Consider the following 15,417-nt stretch of genomic DNA (forward strand, 5'->3'; position numbering starts at 1 on the left):
TTCTGCTGATCTTCAGCAAGTCCTTTTTAATAAAACATAAGGATCATTTCCTGTCATTGTTGGGTTCTGAAGTTTGACCTCCCCAAAAAGATGACTGGCCTTTGTTAACTGGGTGTGTACGGTGGCCTGTGCCTTGTGGGATCTGGATGTTGATCAGTGATGAAGATTTTTCCATTTTAATTTCAGCAGAAGTACCTTGTGCTCAGAACTGAAGGGCTTGATTCTTCCCGTCTGGGTGGGTGCCAGCTACATGTCCTCTCACCATCCTCCAGCATTGTCTCAGTTCAGTTCAGTTCAGTCGCTCAGTCGTGTCCGACTCTTTGCCAGCCTGTGGACTGCAGCACGCCAGGCCTCCCTGTCCATCACCAACTCCCGGAGTTCACTCAAACTCATGTCCATCGAGTCGGTGATGCCATCCAACCATCTCATTCTGTTGTCTCCTTCTCCTCCCGCCTTCAATCTTTCCCAGCATCAGGGTCTTTTCAAATCAGTCAGTTCTTCACATCAGGTGGCCAGAGTATTGAAGTTTCAGCTTCAGCAATGAATATTCAGGACTTATTTCCTTTAGGATGGACTAGTTAGATCTCCTTTCAGTCCAAGGGACTCTCAAGAGTCTTCTCCAACACCACAGTTCAAAAGCATCAATTCTTTGGCACCCAGCTTTCTTTATAGTCCAACTCTCACATCCATACATGACTACTGGAAAAACCATAGCTTTGACTAGACAGACCTTTGTTGGCAAAGTAATGTCTCTGCTTTTTAATATGCTGTCTAGGTTGGTCATAACTTTTCTTCCAAGGAGCAAGCGTGACTGCAGATGCAGTCACCATCTGCAGTCATTTTGAAGCCCAGAAAAATAAAGTCAACCACTGTTTCATTGCTTCCCCATCTGTTTGCCATGAAGTGACGGGACCAGATGCCATGATCTTAGTTTTCTGAATGTTGAGCTTTAAGCCAACTTTTTCAGTCTCCTCTTTCACTTTCATCAAGAGGCTCTTTAGTTCTTCTTCACTTTCTGCCATAAGGGTGGTGTCATCTGCATATCTGAGATTAATGATATTTCTCCCAGCAATCTTGATTCCAGCTTGTGCTTCATCCAGCCCAGCATTTCTCATGATGTACTCTGCATATAAGTTAAATAAGCAGGGTGACAATATATAGCCTTGACATACTCCTTTCTCTATTTGGAACCAGTCTGTTGTTCCATGTCCGGTTCTAACTGTTGCTTCCTGACCTGCATACAGATTTCTCAGGAGGCAGATAAAGTGGTCTGGTATTCCCATCTCTTTCAGAATTTTCCACAGTTTGTTGTGATCCACACAGTCAAAGGCTTTGGCATAGTCAATAAAGCAAAAGTAGATGTTTCTCTGGAACTCTCTTGCTTTTTTCAATGATCCAACTGATGTTGGCAATTTGATCTCTGGTTCCTCTGCCTTTTCTAAATCCAGCTTGAACATATGGAAGTTCATGGTTCACGTACTGTTGAAGCCTGGCTTGGAGAATTTTGAGCATTACTTTGCTAGCATGTGAGATGAGTGCAATTGTGCAGTTAAAACATTCTTTGGCATTGGAATGAAAACTGACCTTTTCCAGTCCTCTGGCCACTGCTGAGTTTTCCAAATTTGCTGGCATAATGAGTGCAGCATTTTCACAGCATCATCTTTCGGGATTTGAAATAGCTCAACTGGAATTCCATCACCTCCACCAACTTTGTTCGTAGTGATGCTTCTTAAGGCCCACTTGACTTCACATTCTAGGATGTCTGGCTCTAGGTGAGTGATCACACCATCGTGATTATCTGGGTCATGAAGATCTTTTTTGTATAGTTCTTCTGTGTATTCTTGCCACCTCTTCTTAATATCTTCTGCTTCTGTTAGATCCGTACCATTTCTACCCTTTATCGAGCCCATCTTTGCATGAAATGTTCCCTTGGTATCTCTCATATTCTTGAAGAGATCTCTAGTCTTTTGCATTCTGTTGTTTTCCTCTATTTCTTTGCATTGATCGCGGAGGAAGGCTTTCTTATCTCTCCTTACTATTCTTTGGAACTCTGCATTCATATGCTTATATCTTTCCTTTTCTCCTTTACCTTTCGCTTTTCTTCTTTTCACAGCAATTTGTAAAGCCTCCCCAGACAGCCATTTTGCTTTTTTGCATTTCTTTTCCATGGGAATGGTCTTGATCCCTGTCTCCTGTACAATGTCATGAACCTCATTCCATAGTTCATCAGGCACTCCATCTATCAGATCTAGGCCCTTAAATCTATTTCTCACTTCCACTGTATAATCATAAGGGATCTGATTTAGGTCATACCTGAATGATCTAGTGGTTTTCCCTACTTTCTTCAATTTAAGTCTGAATTTGGCAATAAGGAGTTCATGATCTGAGCCACAGTCAGCTCCTGGTCTTGTTTTTGCTGACTGTATAGAGCTTCTCCATCTTTGGCTGCAAAGAATATAATCAATCTGATTTTGGTGTTGACCATCTGGTGATGTCCATGTGTAGAGTCTTCTCTTGTGTTGTTGGAATAGGGTGTTTGCTATGACCAGTGCATTCTCTTGGAAAAACTCTATTAGCCTTTGCCTTGCTTCATTCTGTATTCCAAGGCCAAATTTGCCTGTTACTCCAGGGGTTTCTTGACTTCCTACTTTTGCATTCCAGTCCCCTATAATGAAAAGGACATCTTTTTTGGGTGTTAGTTCTAAAAGGTCTTGTAGGTCTTCATAGAACCGTTCAACTTCAGCTTCTTCAGCATTACTGGTTGGGGCATAGACTTGGATTACTGTGACTTTGAATAGTTTGCCTTGGAAACGAACAGAGATCATTCTGTCCTTTTTGAGATTGCATCCAAGTACTACATTTAGGAATCTTTTGTTGACCATGATGGCTACTCCATTTCTTCTAAGGGATTCTTGCCCACACTAGTAGATATAATGGTCATCTGGGTTAAATTCACCCATTCCAGTCCATTTTAGTTTGCTGATTCCTAGAATGTCAACGTTCACTCTTGCCATCTCCTGTTTGACCACTTCCAATTTGCCTTGATTCATGGACCTGACATTCCAGGTGCCTATGCAGTATTGCTCTTACAGCATCGGACCTTGCTTCTATCAGCAGTCACATCTACAACTGGGTATTCTTTTTGCTTTGGCTCCATCCCTTCATTCTTTCTGGAGTTATTTCTCCACTGATCTCCAGTAGCATATTGGGCCCCTACCGACCTGGGGAGTTCCTCTTTCAGTATCCTATCATTTTGCCTTTTCATACTGTTCATGGGGTTCTCAAGGCAGGAATACAGAAGTGGTATACAGTCCATGAAATTCTCCAGGCCAGAATACTGGAGTGGGTGTCTGTACCCTTGTCCAGGGGATCTTTCCAACCCAGGGATTGAACCCAGGTCTCCTGCCTTGCAAGCAGATTCTTTACCAGCTGAGCCACAAGGAAGCCCCAGCGTCATGATTTGAATAGAAACAGTTCCCCAGTGCATGCCAGGTGTCAGCGAGGCATGTGTTAGAATTCTCTGGGAAGGGCGCTTCAGTGTGTCTGACTCTTTGCGACCCTATGGACCATAGCCTGCCAGGCTCCTCTGTCCATGGGACTGTCCAGGCGAGAGCACTGGAGTAGGCTGCCATTCCCTCCTCTAGGTGATCTTCTCAACCCAGGGATCAATCCCCAGTCTCTTATGTCTCCTGCGTTGGCAGGCAGGTTTTTACCACTAGTGCCACCTGGGAAGCCCCTTGTTGACACTTGGTAATCTTGCAGTTTATTTCTGGCCAATGGTTAGCTGACTGTTAACAAAACTGTGACATAAGAAAGGTTATTTTTTACACCATTCACCCTGGCTCCCATCATCAAGTCACACCTTCCATCTTCAGACATTCAGAGTCATTATTTAGTGTTTCTCCACACCTTCTTCTCCAGCTTACCTTCTGGGAAGAGTGTTATTAATATGCTAATGAAAATTTAGGTTAATGTCTTATCTCTCTTGGGGATATGTGCATTTCAAGCTTTTCTTCTTACGAACGGATAGTATCAGCTGGCAGCAGAGGTGTTTGGGGACGCTGCTGGAAATTACTTCTTGTTAAACTCTCTCCCGATTGTCTGTCAGGGTCTTAGTCCCTAGTCCGAACTCCAGCATGCCCCTCTCATTTCTTTCTCTGGTTCATTTATTCAGCAAATCTTTATATGTGTGATGTGCTAGGCTGGGCACAGGGTGTACCGCAAGAAAGTAAAGAAAGGCACAGTTGCTACAGCAGTGGCCTTTAGCGTCTAATGAGAGGTTCTGTCAAATAATTGTATAAATAAATGTCAAGTTAAAACTGTAGGACGTGCTAGGAAGGGGAGAACAGAGTGCCCTGTACATATAATAAGGGCTCCAGCCAGAAGATCCAGGACATATTCCCTGGGAAAGTCTGATTGAACTGAGCGGGAGTTAATGAAGCAGAAGAATTGACAGGATATATTGTTTTCCTAGGATTGCCATGAGAAATCTGTGGTGACCCAAGGACAAAAGAGCAGATAAAACCAAGGAGGGTGTTGGAACCTCAGGAAAAACCAGACCCTTATCTCCTTTCCCTCCCCCGTGTTGTAACTACTAAGGAAACAGTATCACCTGCCTCCCCTCCTACCCCACAGGGAGGAGGTATTTGCCCTACTCTTCCCCCACCCAATATACCGGCCTCATCGAGTCAGCAAATGACCTGCAAGACCCCGTCCCACTCCTTGTACACTGGCTATAAAAGTGGACTAAGGACCCCTTTCAACGTCGGTTCTCCTTTGAGCTGGCCCGCTGTTCTAACAGCGTCTCCCACTCTAATAAACTTTATTTCCCTCCTTTTCCTTTATTTCTGTCTCGTGTCTGGAAATTCTTTTCCAACCCACACCTGGACCACGACAAGTACCAAAAATTGGGTTGTTTAAAACTCCAGGCATGTATCATTTCGTGCCTCTGGAGGCTGGAAGCCTGAAATCCAGGTGTCAGCAGGGCTGCACGCTCTCTGATAGTACTGGGGGAAGCCTTCTCTGTCCCTGCCAGCTCCCGGTGTGCAGGCAGCCGCAGGCATTCTTTGGCTTGTGGGTGCAGAGCTCTAGGCTCATGGCCATCTTCTCTTGTCGTCTTCGTGTTGCCGTCCCTCTGGCCTTGTCTGTCTCTGCCCAGATGGCCCCTCTGGAATACGAACACCGGTCCTATGGCATTAGGACCCACCCTAACGACCTCACTGTAAACGTGATCACCTCTGTAATAGCTTCCCTGGTGGTTCAGAGAGTGAAGCGTCTGCCTGCAATGCGGGAGACCCAGGTTCGATCCCTGGGTCGGGAAGATCCCCTGGAGGAGGAAATGGCAACCCACTCCAGTTCTCTTGCCTGGAGAATCCCATGGACGGAGGAGCCTGATGGGCTACAGTCAATGGGGTTGCAAAGAGTCGGACATGACTGAGTGACGTCACTTTCAGTTTCACCTCTGTAAAGACCCTGTGTTCAAACCAGGTCACATTCTGAGGACCTGGGGGTTGGAGCTTCATCGTATCTCTTCAGGGGCCACAGTTCAACCCATAAGAGGCCTTGGAGTAGAGCGACAGAAGAGTGCTGTAGGCAGGGGACGCAGTACATGCCAAGAAGAAGTGTGGCCTCTGAGTTTCAGAGAGCAAGGGGGCATGTGGTCTGAGAGGAAACTGGAATGAAGTAAAGAGTAGTGGTTAGGCCTGCCTTAGGGACTGTGGTCATGATGTGAAGGCAGTGCGACTGCACTGGAGCACTTGAGGAGGAGTGAGACACGATCCACCGGAGCACTGAGGAGGAGTGAGACACGATCCCCCGGAGCACTTGAGCAGGAGTGAGACATGATCCACCGGAGCACTGAGGAGGAGTGAGACACGATCCCCCGGAGCACTTGAGCAGGAGTGAGACACGATCCACCGGAGCACTGAGGAGGAGTGAGACACGATCCCCCGGAGCACTTGAGCAGGAGTGAGACACGATCCCGGAGCACTGAGGAGGAGTGAGACACGATCCCCCGGAGCACTTGAGCAGGAGTGAGACACGATCCCCCGGAGCACTTGAGCAGGAGTGAGACACGATCCACCGGAGCACTGAGGAGGAGTGAGACACGATCCACTGAAGCACTTGAGCAGGAGTGAGACACGATCCACCGGAGCACTGAGGAGGAGTGAGACACGATCCCCCGGAGCGCTTGAGCAGGAGTGAGACACAATCCACTGGAGCACTGAGGAGGAGCGAGACATGATCCACCGGAGCACTTGAGCAGGAGTGAGACACGATCCACCAAAGCACTGAGGAGGAGTGAGACACGATCCCCCGGAGCACTTGAGCAGGAGTGAGACACGATCCACTGGAGCACTGAGGAGGAGTGAGACACGATCCCGGAGCACTTGAGCAGGAGTGAGACACGATCCACCGGAGCACTGAGGAGGAGTGAGACACGACCCACTGGAGCACTGAGGAGGAGTGAGACACGATCCCCCGGAGCACTTGAGCAGGAGTGAGACGTGATCCACTGGAGCACTGAGGAGGAGTGAGACACGATCCACTGGAGCACTGAGGAGGAGTGAGACACGATCCACTGGAGCACTGAGGAGGAGTGAGGCACGATCAGATCTGCACTTGGAGAGAGGCGCCCTGGCTGCAGTGTGCAGAGTGCATCGGTGGCCCCAGGAACAGACGCAGGTGCACCAGTTAGGAAGCTTCTGCAGTGCAGCCGGTGAGAGGAGGAGGGGTGAAGAGGGAAGTGGTCACAGAAAGTGAAATCCGTGAGCCTCCATGATCAATCAGATGGATGATGGAGGAGGCAACAGTCAAGGATGATTCAGTCCTAGATTTCTGACTCATTTGCCTAAATGCACTAATGAAGCAGGTTAGGGGCAAAATTGTGAGATCAGTTGGGGTATGTTAGGCCCAGAGTGCCCCTCTTGGAATCATCAGCATTTATAGATGTGGGGCTGAGAGGGAAGGTCCCAGCTGAAGATGAAAATTCAAATCACTGGCATGTATGTGATAACTGAAGGTGTGCACCCTGGTCGAGAGAGCCAACACAGGGGCGAGAAGAGGGCTGAGGGCAATGACGGGAGAGAGCCCACAAAGGAAATTAAGGCAGAGCAGCCAGAGAGGGGGAAAACCAGGGAGCCCATGGCTTCAGAGAAGCCAGGGGAAGAGGGAGGGAAGGGTCAAACAGAGCCCAGAGAGTCAAAGATGTCCCATGGAGGCAGCATTGCGGAAGTGATCGGTGACCTTCCGGAAAGACGGTCTGGGGCGGTGAGATGGAGGGAGCCAGGCTGGAGGGGTCTGAGGAGTGGGAGGAAGGGGATGAAGGCGGTCTGCACAAACACTGCCACACTTTGGGACTTCCCCGTGGTCCGGTGGCTAAGAATCCAGCTTCAAATGTGGGGGACACAGGTTTGATCCTCGAGGGGAGAACTGAGATCCCGCGTGCCAGCGGGGCGGCTCAGTCCAGGGGCCGCGACTAGAGAGGCCAGCGTGCCGTCACTGCTGTGCCCACTCTTGTGTCTGGAGCCCACCCCTGCTGTGTAGAAGCAGAGCAGGCTGCCAGGCTCTACGTTTTCATACAAGTGTCCATGCAAATCATTTTTCCCTCCTGTCAGCCCTGGGCAAGGGGAGGGTGGCAAGTGGGAAGTACAGTGACATTTTCTGGTACAGGACCTATAAAAGGTGGTGGCGGCAGCGGCGTTCACCCACTGCTTGTACGCCCCACTCCCGTTTCCTGTGTGTTTCCCTCATGGACAGAAGTCAGCCTCTGAGGAGCAGGGTCCTCCAAGTGCTCTCCTTATGGCCTCTGACGGAGGGGCGCCCACGTCTTCTCTCCTGGGGGCTTCCCCATGTCTCTCTCTCTCAGAGGGCCCTGGGAACTGGGCTGATGCTGCAGGCCAGGGCAGGTGTTTCCTGCTCCAGTTTAATGGACTCTAATCTGGCACCTGCTATAAATATAGGAAGACCCAAAGGCCAAGTCTTTAGTCAATCAGTTTGCTAAGATACACCCCAGTGGCAAAAGTGAAAGTCGCTCAGTCGTGTCCAACTCTGCGACCCCGTGGACTGTAGCCCACCAGGCTCCTCTGTCCATGGGATTCTCCAGGCAAGAGTACTGGAGTGAACAGCCCTTCCCTTCTCCAGGGGATCTTCCTGACCCAGGGATCAAACCCAGGTCTCCCACATTGCAGGCGGATTCTTTACCATCTTAGCCACCAGGGAAGCTAATCATTTCCACTTTGAAAAATAAAACTGTGATTTTCAGTCACTTCAAGGCACATCTTTTGTATTTTTATTCTGAGGCAATAAAAAAAATAAGTTTATATATATATATATATATATTTTTTTTTTTTTTTTTTATGCCATGGTCTAATTATGCCCAACCCAGAACAAAATCCACCTAGTTCTCTCCATGAGGGTGATGATTCTTTTTGTTGTATTCACCATGTCTGGCTCCTTCTATCTTTTGAGATTCTGAGTTGACTTGGTCCTTAACATAAGCGGTCTTGGGGCTCCTGTGTTTCCTGGTCTCCCGTGCTCCATCCTGCACTTCATGGATTAGGCTTCACGTCATGGGCGTGAACCTGTGGGCCGGCCTTCGGCCTCACCTGCTGGGAAAGACTGGACCCTCACTGGGAGGCATGTCAGGATCATGCTGGTTCACACTGGCGTAAATGGGCTTCAGGTTTCTGCGAAAGTCTTCCTTGCTTATACTTTTATTTTTCTCTTTTGAAAATACTGCATAAGCATTTTGTGTATTTCTTTTTACTATAAGAGATTGTCTAACATATTAAGTGTTTAAAGCAAGATGTGAGAAAAATGTATCTGCTGTCTCTCTTCCCAGCACCTGCCTCATCAGCTCCATTTGTAATTTCCTTAGTGGGATTTACATCTTCTCAAAATCGTTTCTGGGTACAAATACCTAAATGTTCTAAAGGTATACTATATAGTACGTATATAAGTCTGATTATATTTATTTTACATATCTTTATATATGTATATAGCCACATGGGAAGATGACTCAGTGATGAAGAATCTGTGTGCCAGTGCAGGAGACCCCAGAGACACGGGTTTGCTCCCTGGGTCAGGAAGGTGCCCTGGAGGAGGAAATGGCAACCACTTCCAGTATCCTTGCCTGGGGAATCCCATGGACAGTGGAGCCTGTTGGGCTACACTCTATGGGGTCACAAAGAGTCAGACTTGACTTAACAACGGAGCGTGAATGCATATGTGTATATATACACACATGTTAAATATTTATCATATTATGTCTTATATATAATACATATATAAATGTGTATATATGTGTATTACATATATATATACATTTATGATGGTTCTTTTTACATGAGCAAGATCAAATAATACATGTCATTCTATGACTTGGTTTTCATTAATATGTTTTTGCCGACATCTCTCCCTCCCTCTTTGCAAAGTGTTCCATGATATACATGTATCATTCTGTAACCAGCTTCCTACTGATGTTTTTGCTGTAATTGATAATACCGCAGTGGTCAGGGTTTCTCTTACTTTTTGTCCATATGCGGAAGTCTTTCTTTCAGTTACATTCAAAGACGTCGTATCCTGGGCACACGCGATTCGATTTTCGGGAGATGTCCGTAGCACCCATTCTCCTCCACTTGCTCCCTCACCTGGTGCTGGCCTGGAACTCCGCATCCTGGCTGGACTAATCCTCCCAGCTTCTTAAGGAAGGAGCCAGCGTGGGGGCTGGAGGCTGGTGGGCAGCATGGCCCCCACTGCTGGAGCATTTCCTTCAGGCAGAGAGCAGAGACAGTTTGGAACCGGCAAAAGCAAAAGACCAGGAAGAGCTGCCAACACAGGTACAGTCTTGGTTTGCTTGTGTGTAAATTAACTTCTTCTAAGGCTTTACCCAATGGTATAAGTTGAGATAACTGGCTAAACTGTATTTAGGAAAAAAAAAAAAATTAAATTTGATTTCTATTCTATACCATACATTGTGCGCAATTTCAGATAAATTAAAAAAACTAGTAGTTATCTGTTTGGGGAGTAATTCTGACTGATTTTCATTTTATTTTTCTCGATTGTCTATAGCTTCTGAATATTTCATGTATTATTAAAATTATGTTTTAAAGAATTGAATATCTTCCATGTACTATTTCTAATTCATCAACCTCTCTTTCAGTTCAGTTCAGTTCAGTCACTCAGTCGTGTCTGACTCTTTGCAACTCCATGAATTGAAGCACGCCAGGCCTCCCTATCCATCACCAACTCCCGGAGTTCACTCAAACTCACGTCCATCGAGTCAGTGATGCCATCCAGCCATCTCATCCTCTGTCATCCCCTTCTCCTCCTGCCCCCAATCCCTCCCAGTATCAGGGTCTTTTCCAATGAGTCAACTCTTCGCATGAGGTGGCCAAAGTCCTGGAGTTTCAGCTTCAGCATCATTCCTTCCAAAGGAATCCCAGGGCTGATCTCCTTCAGAATGGACTGGTTGGATCTCCTTGCAGTCCAAGGGACTCTAGAGTCTTCTCCAATACCACAGTTCAAAAACATCAATTCTTGGCACTCAGCTTTCTTCACAGTCCAACTCTCACATCCATACATGACCACAGGAAAAACCATAGCCTTGACTAGACGAACCTTTGTTGGCAAAGTAATGTCTCTGCTTTTGAATATGCTATCTAGGTTGGTCATAACTTTCCTTCCAAGGAGTAAGCATCTTTTAATTTCATGGCTGCAGTCAGCTTCTGCAGTGATTTTGGAGCCCCCAAAAATAAAGTCTGACACTGTTTCCACTGTTTCCCTATCTAGTTGCCATGAAGTGATGGGACCGGATGCCATGATCTTCGTTTTCTGAATGTTGAGCTTTAAGCCAACTTTTTCACTCTCCTCTTTCACTTTCATCAAGAGGCTTTTTTATCTCTACATTATTAGAACACTACCCTCTCTTGTAGAGTCTCCTATTTGAGGGTCATTTTTTGGAAATCTTTGGTAAGTAGAGGTGATAAGTCTTGCCTTAAAAATGTGAAAAGAATATACCTAGACAAAAGAAAACCTTTGTAACAAAATTGTATTACGATTTATGACATGAGACAGATTGTATAATGTAAATGGATCCTAGAAATACAAACATGCTCCTAGAAATACATTGTGAATATATTTCTTGCTCATTATTTATTATATGTAGGTAAATACTGTTGTTGATGCTCATTAATGTAAGAAATATTAACACTACTATTTTAACTCCCCCAAATATTTATGGATTATATTGTGAATTAAGAAAAACCATATCACTTTAATTTGTTAGCCCTTCTTGAACTGGGAATTAGTTCACTCATGCAATTTACTTTTAATTTACTTGGCTTTACTCAAAATTATTTGTCTGCAAATTAAAACGGAGCTCTCCTTGCAGAAGGGTACTCCTCAGATGCCCTGAACACGATGATTCGTTCCACCTCTTGTTCTCATCTTGGATCATGGCTGCAGGACACGGTTTCCAGTGAAGATGGTTTTGCTTATCAAATCCTCAAAGAAAAAGTGCTGTTGCCGTGCAGATGAATAGTCAGTTTTAATTAGTTTATTATTTGGGGTTTGATGAAAGACTTTCATGGATATTCGAGACACGTAAGTGGAAGAGGATTGTTGGATAGCCATGTACTCCATTCTATACACTTTATGTGGTGCCTACCGGGTGCCAGACCCCGTGGGGCGCCCCACTCCACCCAGTCCTCTGTCCCTTCATGCCCACTGGGTGCTGAGTGTGGTGTCAGACCCTGAGGACCAGTCCTGAGAGGACCAGGCCTGAGAGGGGATCAGTCCTGAGAGGGAACCTGTCCTGAGAGGGGATCAGTCCTGAGAGGGGACCTGTCCTGAGAGGGGACCTGTCCTGAGAGGGGATCAGTCCTGAGAGGGGACCTGTCCTGATGGGGATCATTCCTGAGAGGGGATCAGTCTTGAGAGGACCCAGTCCTGAGAGGGGACCTGTCCTGAGGGGGGACCTGTCCTGAGAGGGGACCAGTCCTGAGAGGGGATCAGTCCTGAGGGGACCTGTCCTGAGAGGAGACCTATCCTGAGAGGAGACCTGTCCAGAGAGGGGATCAGTCCTGAGGGGACCTGTCCTGAGAGGGGACTGGTCCTGAGAGGAGACCTGTCCTGAGAGGGGATCAGTCCTGAGAGGAGACCTATCCTGAGAGGGGACCTGTCCTGAGAGGGGATCAGTCCTGAGAGGGGACCTGTCCTGAGAGGGGATCAGTCCTGAGAGGGGACCTGTCCTGAGAGGGGACCAGTCCTGAGAGGGGACCTGTCCTGAGGGGATCTGTCCTGAGAGGGGATCAGTCCTGAGAGGGGACCTGTCCTGAGAGGGGATCAGTCCTGAGAGGGGACCTGTCCTGAGAGGGGACCAGTCCTGAGGGGATCTGTCCTGAGAGGCGATCGGTCCTCTGAGGGGAGCTGTCCTGAGAGGGGAGCTGTCCTGAGAGGGGACCCAGTCCTGAGAGGGGACCCAGTCCTGAGAGGAGACCTGTCCTGAGAGGACCAGTCCTGAGGGGATCTGTCCTGAGAGGGGATCAGTCCTGAGAGAGGACCAGTCCTGAGGGGACCTCTCCTGAGAGGGGCCCCAGTCCTGAGAGGAGACCTGTCCTGAGAGGACCAGTCCTGAGGGGATCTGTCCTGAGAGGGGATCGGTCCTGAGAGAGGACCAGTCCTGAGGGGACCTGTCCTGAGAGGGGACCCAGTCCTGAGAGGAGACCTGTCCTGAGAGGAGAACTATCCTGAGAGGGGACCTGTCCTGAGAGGGGACCCAGTCCTGAGAGGAGACCTGTCCTGAGAGGGGACCAGTCCTGAGAGGACCAGTCCTGAGGGGATCTGTCCTGAGAGGGGACCAGTCCTGAGAGGACCTGTTCTGAGAGGAGACCTGTCCTGGGAGGACCAGTCCTGAGGGTATCTGTCCTGAGAGGGGATCGGTCCTGAGAGAGGACCAGTCCTGAGGGGACCTGTCCTGAGAGGGGACCCAGTCCTGAGAGGAGACCTGTCCTGAGAGGAGAACTATCCTGAGAGGGGACCTGTCTTGAGAGGGGACCCAGTCCTGAGAGGAGACCCAGTCCTGAGAGGAGACCTGTCCTGAGAGGGGACCAGTCCTGAGAGGGGACCTGTCCTGGGAGGGGACCAGTCCTGAGAGGGGATCAGTCCTGAGAGGGGACCTGTCCTGAGAGGGGACCTGTCCTGAGAGGGGATCAGTCCTGAGAGGGAATCAGTCCTGAGAGGGGACCTGTCCTGAGAGGGGATCAGTCCTGAGAGGGGACCTGTCCTGAGAGGGGATCAATCCTGAGAGGGGATCAGTCCTGAGAGGGGACCTGTCCTGAGAGGGGATCAGTCCTGAGAGGGGACCAGTCCTGAGAGGACCTTTCCTGAGAGGGGATCAGTCCTGAGAGGGGACCAGTCCTGAGGGGACCTGTCCTGAGAGAGGCAGGCTGCTCTCCGCCCTTGTGGGGCTCCCAGTGCCCCAGATGCAGAGAAGCGGCGACAGGGACCCTGAGAGAAGTCCGAGGGGACAGCGGTGGGGTAGTGGGCTCCAAAAGGCTGAGGGGTTGAGAGGAGTCTTCTGAGTCCCACAGAGTGAAAACGGGCTTGTGGTGAAGGCGAGCTCATCACCCTGAGGGCAATGCCAGAGAAGGAGAAGCTGGAGCTGGGCAGGGGGCCCATGGATGGAGGAAGGGAGGGGACAGCACAGTGTGTGCTTAAGGGCAGACACGCAGTCCTGGTCCCTGCCTTTGGGACGTCAGAAAAAGCGCACATCCCCGGGGGTCCAGTGACTTCAACTCCGCACTCCCATTGTAGGAGCCCAGGTTCAATCCCTGATCAGGGAACTAGATTCCACATGCTGCAATTAAAGATCGCGTAGGCCTCGACTGAGACCCAGTGCGGCCAAATAAATAAATGAATATTAAAAAATAAATAGAGGGCTTTGCTGGTGGCTCAGTGGTGAAGAGTCCACCCTCCAACGCAGGAGACGTGGGCTTGATCCCTGGTCCGGGAAGATCCCTCGGCCCTCGGAGCACCGAGCCCAGGACTGCAATGACTGAGCCCAGAGCCGCAACGACCGAGCCTTTTGCCGCAACTGCTGAAGCCTGTGCGCCCTGACACCTGTGCTCTGCAACGGGAGAGGTCCCTGCAAAGGGAAGCCTGCAAACCGCAGCTGGAGTGTGCTCCCCACCCTGCCCCCTGCTCGCTGCAACTAGAGAAAAGCCCGAGCAGCAATGAACACCCAGCACAGCCAAAAATAAAAAATAAATATAATTTTAAAATAAATAACAATTAAAAATATATTTAAAATAATATAATAACTTCCTTAACTTTTCCTGTCTGTGTGTGTGTGTTTAATAATTTTATTTACAGGAATAGTTAAGGAAGAGGAAAAGGAAAAGTTCAGGAAGACCCCCAAGTCACAAAGCCTTGGAATTTCCCTGGGAGGGTGGGTATCGGTAATGTCCCAGGACATGGGGACAGACTTGGTAAAAATGAACACTTTGAGGCTTGTGAGAACCTGGCTGAGTATACAACAGTTCGAAGGCAGTGGAGAGGCTGGGCCAGAAAAGATTTGAGAGGCGACTGTGCCTAAGAGCTTCACTTACATAAGAGCTAGAAAGGAGCCTAATGTCTTAGACTCTCAGACTCTCATTCTAATTATTAGACTGACAGAGCCACTCTCTCATTTCCATTGTTTCAAATTACTTATCCCATAAAGGAACACTGCCAGCAGTAGATAATCACCGCCCTATAACTTTGAATTCTGTCATCCGGGGAGTTCGAAAGTATAGTGTCCTAGATCCTAACCCTGGAGAAGATTCAGTGAGTAAGACAGAGACATTTCATGTTCACCTGATATCCACCCTCCTCACCTTTCTTCTCAGCTCTCGGCAGTGGATGGAGTCCTGCGACAGGTTCTGGCCGATAGACGGTGAGTCGATGTGCCAGGAGTCACCCTGACGGGCTTCACCTGCCACGTCAACATCGAGAGGCTTCGTCTCCACGGTGGAGCCACCAGAGAGGAGCACCCTGCGTCCCTGAGCCCTGGTGAGCATGAGATGCCCCAGAGGACACTCAGAGCCAGAGGTAAGCCTTTCAAGGTGGACTCGCTGACCGTCTAGTTTCTGTCTGTTTCTGCACCATGGTCTGGCCAGTCCTGACCAGCACAGCCTGACTTCTGCCCGCCAGAAACCAGTTGCACAAACATACATTATCCGTGACCCTGGGGCAGTGGCCCGCTGACCACACTTTGTGACGAGTGACCACACTGACCTATTGTGATAGCATAAGTCACATGGGTACCTTAGACTCTTCCTCAACACCCAGAGTGTTAGATCTCCCATAAAGGAGGTTTGGCTGGCAAAGGGTGCACCCTTTGAAATGTTAATAATGTATGTCATTGAAGGAAGCATG

General features: G+C 48.7%; 1 long non-coding RNA gene across 4 annotated transcripts in view; it reads left to right on the forward strand.

Moving 5' to 3' along the window:
* Positions 1-15,417, forward strand: part of LOC138989431 (uncharacterized) — a 45,840-nt gene that overhangs the window by 12,017 nt on the left and 18,406 nt on the right. For all 4 annotated transcript variants that reach the window (XR_011465735.1, XR_011465734.1, XR_011465737.1 and 1 more), the window contains 4 exons: positions 9,549-9,839; positions 10,792-10,971; positions 11,393-11,604; positions 14,889-15,090. This is a non-coding gene — a long non-coding RNA (uncharacterized lncRNA). The remainder of the gene's footprint in view (positions 1-9,548; positions 9,840-10,791; positions 10,972-11,392; positions 11,605-14,888; positions 15,091-15,417) is intronic.

This window comes from Bos mutus, chromosome 10, assembly GCF_027580195.1.
Source record: "Bos mutus isolate GX-2022 chromosome 10, NWIPB_WYAK_1.1, whole genome shotgun sequence".
In the NCBI taxonomy this organism is placed as follows: domain Eukaryota; kingdom Metazoa; phylum Chordata; class Mammalia; order Artiodactyla; family Bovidae; genus Bos; species Bos mutus.